Here is a 7,500-nt window from a genome sequence, read left to right on the forward strand (position 1 = left end):
CTGAAAAGTGCCAGATGTTTGCATTTTTCCACTCAGGGTGAGTTTGGCTGGAGACTCACACGCAGCCACCATGTTGTGTGGCCCAGGGGCTTGTGGGTAATTATTGCTACACACATGCTGCGGTGCCTCCAGGATAAATACGTTATCTGTCCCACTTGAACACCAATTTGCTCCTGCAAACTAATCAAGTTACAGACGTAGCACACACCTAAACACACAAACTGTGTCTGAAGTTAAGCTCATCTGAACTGCGATTTGGAATAATTACACGGCTATTTTTACACTGTTGCACTGTCATCTATGTAATGTATCAGGTGCATGCAAGAAATGTAACAAAAAGGACAGATAGCAGGAACTGGTGAGCTGTTGGACGTTTCCATGTATTGCGTAGTAAGTAGGGGTGTCACGATACACTAATTTCACGATACAATACGATACACGATATTGGGTTCACGATAACGATACGATACGATATTTTAACAATATTCTTTTTAACAAAAGTAAATAATTTTTATGTATTTATTTATCATTTATTTAAGCATGTGAGTCCCGTTGAAATCGAAACCTCTTTTCAAGGGAGCCCTGGGAAAATACTGGAAAAATAGTCTTTCATTTGAAATACACAAAATACAAAACAAATGCTGTTTTTGAAATTGTTATTATAATAACTAGAAAACAACATGGAAGATAATGCTTCTCTTGCAATAGAATGTGTCACACTGTCACAAACTAAATGTTTGTTGCATGGTGAAAGAAAAATAAAGTATACAATCTATTTCTTAAATAACTCATGCTCAATGGTCCCTAAACTTATGTAATCTTATGTACCCCTTGAGCTGTTTTGCCATGCCAGTAGTAGTCTACCCCCTCACTCATGCGTGTTGATTCTGCTAAATTTGTTCTATTATTATTCAGGAGCAACAATTTTTTTTTTTTTTTTTTTACGATATAGTTTTTTTCTGACAATACGCATATCGTGACGTTTCGATATCGCGATATATCGTGCGACGAAATATCGTGACACCCCTAGTAGTAAGTCATCAATTTATACAGTCACACACCTAAAATTATACCTAATACCTGGATGAATAATTGATATCTCATTAGAGGCTGATGCCAGGGAGAGCTAGGCTCTTAGAAGAGCAGGCGGCAGTATTTCAAATTCAAATGAGAGTCTAAACTGCCCTGCTTTGGACTTCAATGGCAGTCTGTGTGTCTGATAATGAAGTCTGTCCAGAGGAAGGCAGCTTCCAGCAGGCCCTGGAGACAGCCTCTGATTAGGTGTGCGTGTGTGTGTGTGTGTGTGTGTGTGTGTGTGTGTGTGTGTGTGTGTGTGTGTGTGTGTGCGTGTGCGTGTGCGTGTGCGTCTGTGTGTGTGTGTGTGTGTGTGTGTGTCTGTGTGTGTGTGTGTGCGTGTGCGTGTGTGTGTGTGTGTGTCTGTGTGTGTGCGTATGCGTGTGTGTGTGTGTGTGTGTGTGTCTGTGTGTGTGTGTGTGTGTGTGTGTGTGTGTGCGTAGTTGCGTACGTATCTTCCTCTCCCTCTTTGTACAGATGTATCTTTCCTTCACTGTGAGTGTTGCTCTTCTTCTTGTCTGTGTCTGTGTGTGTGTGTGTCTGTGTGTGTGTGTGTGTGTGTGTGTGTGTGTGTGTGTGTGTGTGTGTGTGTGTGTCCATTGAGCGCTGTGTAAATGATTACTCGGCCCTTAAACAGAGCGACTCAGTACGTCTCCAGTGGAGCGGTGCCAGCAATAGCAAACAGAGGGAGGGATTGAAGCCGGGGAGAAACGGAGAGCCTGAGAGACACACTCAGATTGACAGAGAGGATAAAAAACAGAGGAGGAGGGTGACTCTCTCCATAGAGTTGGAGAGAGGGAGGGAGGGAGGGAGGGAGGGAGGGAGAGCGTGGGAGAGAAACAAGAAGATTCTCTGTGTTTCGGACAAAACGTACCGGCAGTGTTTTTGACGGTGTTCGGAGAGGGGCGAGAGAGGCCAAGAGACAATGGGCGAGAAAGAAAGCGGGGGAGAGGAGGTATAATAAGAAAAATCACTAAGGAAATGTCAGGCAGAGACGGGAACTTTTTTACATGCAATATGGGAGTGCAAACTGGTTTACCCGTTTTGGGAAAAAGTAATAGAATACATAGGGAAATGGTTGGGTTCGGAGGTGCCTGTGTCACCAAGGTTATGCCTGTTGGGGGACCAAACAGAAGTGCCAAATATATCGAAGTACGACTTTTCAGTGATAAATGTAGGCGTGGTCACGGCTGCCAGAATGATTCTCAGATTATGGAAAAGTACATCCTCTCCAGATTTAAAAAAGTGGGTAGAATTCATGTTAGAAATAGTATCATATGAACACATGTTGGCAAGAGTCAATGATAGAAATGAGGATTTCAAAATTGCATGGGACCGCTTCTTTGCTCATAGCATGACTGGGACACTGTGATGTGGCTATATTATATTATATTGCTTTAATTATTTTATTTTTTGTTGTGAATATATCAAGAAAACAAGTATGTTCATTTATTACAGGCCTGGAAATGTTTGTTTGTGTTTATGCTGTCTGTGTGTGTAAATAAATAAAAACTTTATTTACAAAAAAAAAAAAAAAAAAAAAATCACTAAGGAAGGGAGAGAGACTGAGGGAGTGCTAGAGAAGGAAAGAGAGAGACACACAGAAAGAGAGTGAAGATGGAAGTCATCGAGAGAATCTAGAGACGTCAGAGAGCGGACGGAGGAAAAGCGAATGGAGGATGAAAAGACAAGAAAGAGTAGCGGCGAGTGAGAAGAGGACATAATGGGCTGGAGAGATGGAGACAGACAGACGGGGGAAAGTGAGCCAGTGCAGAGACAGAGAGAGCGAGACAGAGTGAGAGGTCTGTCTGTGCGTCTCCAGGCAGCGGGCCTTATGCCGGCCGCCATCTGTCTACATTACAGGCAGAGGAGAGGAGTGGCACCTCTTCGGGTTACACTCTCTAACTGCCAGGCCAGCACTGCAGCCCAGACTCCTCTGACTCCCACCCCTACATTCATATTTTACACTTACATTGACTTTCAAAATGTAATATACTACATATTACTAGTTACTTTCATTTGAAAGTAATACGTTACTTTACGATATTACTGTCTGTGTAGAGTAACTCGTTACTTATTACACTACTTTTGCGTTACTTTCGCCAAAATAACAGTAGTAATAAGCAGTAGCGGAATGGCATCGCCGAACCATCCCGACAAATAATTTCAACCGTCTTGAAGTTAGTGTAAACCGTTTGAAATTTCTAAATGTTATCCTTTTCCTTTGCTATTGTCATCTATAGTGGTTATTTGCGTAAAAACACACAATTTGATTAGGAAATGATTGTATCTTGATTTAAATATATTCTTTGATAACAAAAAAAAAAGTAACTAAATTTGTAACTTGAGTTACTTGACAAAGTAACTGGTATAATATTACTGAACTCCTATTGGTTGGTATTACTGAGTTACTGCTAAAAGTAATATACTACATGTAATATGTTACTTTTGTAATGAGTTACCCCCAGCACTGCATACAGAGCATCTTAAGTGCAAACAGTAGAGTAGGCGTGCTATGACTTCCTCTGACTGTCTCTTCCACTACCAGTTTGTTTTGTTCCCTGTCTTTCTCTCTTTCTTCTTCCCTCTTTTCCTTCCTCCCTCGTTCCCAGAACATAGTTTCTCACTTAACATGTCCTCCATCCGGCCCACAAACCATGTTTAATTCTCTCTCTCGGGCAGCAGTGATTCAGAGACCATGGGAGTTGCATCAGTGTGGAGCGTTCACACACACACACACACACACGCTCGCCTGCTGGAGTGCGTGTGTGTGAGCGAGTGTGGATCCTGCCTCATAACGTCTCCATCGCTGACATCCTCACCAGTGGTGTCAGAAGTCTCTCTATATGCGTTTTAGGTTATTCATTCTTAACATCGACAGCAGAGACAGACGCATAAAAGTAGCTCAGGGGATGATTGCAGCCTAAGAAGAAGAAGCCTATTCCAGCTGTCAGTAGACTCAGGTATTATCCCTGCTATATGGAAAAAAGCTGTAATCATTCCTGTTGCAAAAAAATCATGTCCTAAGGAAAATAATGATTTCAGACCAGTAGCATTAACATCAATAGTGATGAAATCATTAGAACGTATTATAGTAGAAAAACTACGTGAGGAGGTAGAACATCTCATAGACCCCCACCAATTTGCTTATAATAGAGGTAGAGGCACTGATGATGCTCTAAATTCTACAACTCACCTGATCTTAAAGCATCTTGAGAATTCCTCAGCGTATGCTAGGTTGATGTTTATGGACTTTAGCTCAGCATTTAATACTATTCTCCCTCAGATCCTGTTAAACAGGCTGAAACAGATGGATGTCAACCCTTACATAATTAGATGGTACAGTGCTTTTCTCATAGAAAGGCAACAGCAGGTAAAAGTGAATTCCACTCTCTCTGACATACAGGTCATAAGCACGGGAGCCCCTCAAGGCTGTGTAAGCTCTCCTTTCCTTTTTATAGCATATACAAACTATCTGAAGAATCAGTATCCCAACAATTATATAATTAAGTTTTCAGATGATACAGTTATACTCAGTTTATTGTTTAAAACTTCAAATGTTGACATGTACAAACAAGAGCTAGCAGAGGTTGTGAAGTGGTGTGAGGAGCAGAACCTCATTCTAAATGTTAAAAAAACTAAGGAAATTGTTTTTGACCCTAGGTCTGTGGGGGATCACAGTCAGATCCTGATCCATGGGGATGGAGTAGAGCAGGTGACATCGTATAAGTATTTAGGAATTTATTTTGATTCTCAGTTAAACTGGGCCAACCAAGTTGATTTTGTATGTTCTCGTATTAACCAGCGCTTGCACTTTCTGAGAAGGCTCAGGGTCCATGGAGTGGAAAAAAACATCATGCTGCTGTTCTACAGGGCAGCCATTGAATCCATCATCCGCTATGGCATCACTACATGGTTTGGTAACCTGTCCGTTAAACTTAAATCACAACTCCAAAACCTAATTAAGAGGGCTGGTAAAATTATCGGTATGCAGCCCCCATCTCCTCTCCAAGAGATCTTTGAGGAGACGGCGAGGAAGCAGGGCCTCAAAATTACCTGCGACCCCAATCACATCCTCCATAAAGAGTATGAGATGCTGCCGTCAGGCAGAAGGTACAGGTTACCAAACTGTAAATTAAACAGGTATAAATTTTCCTTTGTCCCACTGTCCATTAAAGCACTCAATAGTAAGAGATAACGCAGACCAACTTAGTACAGCTCATCATGTTCTATTCTTAGGGAAGCGGTGCAATACTTAATAATTTTTCATTTCAACATTTTCTCTTTTTTTGTGGAGGGCTGGTGCAATATTTTTACCACTGGGTATGCTTGATGTATATGTACACTGTAGGAATTTAATGTGAATTGTCGTTTGATTGCACTGTCTATATGTCAATATGTATGTCTAAACGCTGTGTCTCTTGATGCCCAAAAAGAATTTCTCCCAAGGGAGACAATAAAGGCTAATTCAATTCAATTCAAGAAAAATACTAGATAAATATGGATTTGGTTAAACGTATGGAGGGAAACCTATGAGTGTGTTTGTAGGCTTGTTTCTCCCAATTAGCTCCACTTCTCTCTGTATCTTTACCAATGCTGTGATTTTCCTCAAAGTCAAGCACTCACATATACACAGTTAGACTGCTGTAATGTGGAAATATGTTTGGTACTTATTGGTTGTTGTATATATGAATATCAGCAAAGAATATAGGCTTCATTATTATTATTTATTATCTTCATTATTAAAGCTATATCTTGGTAACCTGACACCGACGGATGGTCTGTTTTCACATAAAGATCTGTGGACGAGTCGCTAGGCGCTTTCAAAGGGCAGGCACTTTCAAAAAATCCCTGGCAGGTGATTGGATGAACCATCTGTCTATCACGTCTATCACGGGCTGGCTTCTCACACCTAAATCCCGCCCGTAGCTGCCTCATACTGTATGATGCTGATTGGTGCGAACCACTGGTGGTTCAGATTCAAACCAATAGATTGGAGCGTGGCAAGATGAATTTGTCATGTGGTCGTGATCTCATGATCTCACGCAAATCCAACTGCCTCGCAAGTTTATATATATATATATATACTGTATATATATATATATATATATATATATATATATATATATATATATATATATATATATATATATATATATATATATATATATATATATATATATATATATACATTTCTTCTGATTTTCTCCCCAGATGTACTTGGCCAATTTCCCCCTGCTGTCCCAGTCGCTGCTCCACCCCCTTTGCCGATCTGGGGAGAGCCGTAGACTAGCACCATGCTTCCTCCGACACATGTGCAGTTGCCAGCCGCTTCATTTCACCTGACAGCGGGGAGCTTCGCCGGCAGGACATAGCATGTGGGAGGATCACGCTATTCCCACCAGTTCCCTCCTGCTCCGAACAGGCACCCCGACCGACCAGAGGAGGCGCTAGTGCAGCGACCAGGACACATATACCCCTAATCCGGCTTCCCACCCGCAGACACAGCCGATCGTGCCTGTATGGACGGCCGACCAAGCCGGAGGTAACACGGGGGCGCGAACCTGCGACCCTCGTGTTGGTAGGCAGGGAATCTACCGCTGCACTACCCGGACGGCCTACCTGCCTCGCAAGGTGAATGTCTTGGTGTTTCACTGGCAGTGAATAGGAGTGAGGATGTCTCAGGTGGCAGCATGCTGTAAAGAGAAGGGATGTCTTAGACTGGGAATTGGCGAAGTACAATTGGGAAGAGTACCTGCAGCCAACGCCCAGTGTCAGGTTATATCACCCCATTCATTGCTATGCAAACCACCCCTTTCATTCATGCCTCTCTACATCAGTGGTTCTCAAATAGGGGTCCGGGGACCCCCAGGGGTCCGTGGCACTTTGCCAGGGGGTCCGCGAAAAGTTTTCAGGAAAATCAAAATAAATACTTTTGTGTGTGTGTGTGTGTGCAAAAGCTTCATAGTTAAACGAAAATATTTTATGCTCTAAATCTAAAATGGTTCATGGATTACATTCTAATCTAACAAACCTATCAATTTAAAAGTCAAGCACGTTACCGTGGAAACAATTAAGCTTAGCCCAAAATCACAAATCAGAATGAGGGGGTCCCCGGTATATTTTCTATCTTGTAAGGGGTCCTTGGCTGAAAAACATTTGAGAACCTCTGCTCTACATGTCCATTCACAGTCGTCCACGCTTCCCTCTCTCCTCCTCATAGCCTATCAGCTCAAGCCATTCATTTCCCTCGCTTTCCGCTGAACCAATCACCTAAGCCTAAGCTTTCAGCATATTTGAGGCCCTGTGTTTTACTATGTGTTACTCTCATCACTGACGCCCTCCTCTCTCATCTCAGGAGGAGCGTCATCACATCGTCATGGATTCATACGCCAAACTTAATTTGTCTATTTGTTTCATTCAAGA

The 7,500-nt window shown here is 42.2% G+C and overlaps 1 protein-coding gene across 1 annotated transcript in view; it reads left to right on the top strand.

The window, feature by feature from the left end:
* The window catches only part of cntn1a (contactin 1a), a gene marked incomplete at its 5' end in the record, with an annotated part of 68,019 nt that overhangs the window by 18,074 nt on the left and 42,445 nt on the right, over positions 1-7,500 (top strand). The gene's annotated exons all lie outside the window — the stretch shown is intronic.

The sequence above is a fragment of the Poromitra crassiceps genome, assembly GCF_964638095.1.
Source record: "Poromitra crassiceps genome assembly, chromosome: 30".
Taxonomy (NCBI): Eukaryota; Metazoa; Chordata; class Actinopteri; order Beryciformes; family Melamphaidae; genus Poromitra; species Poromitra crassiceps.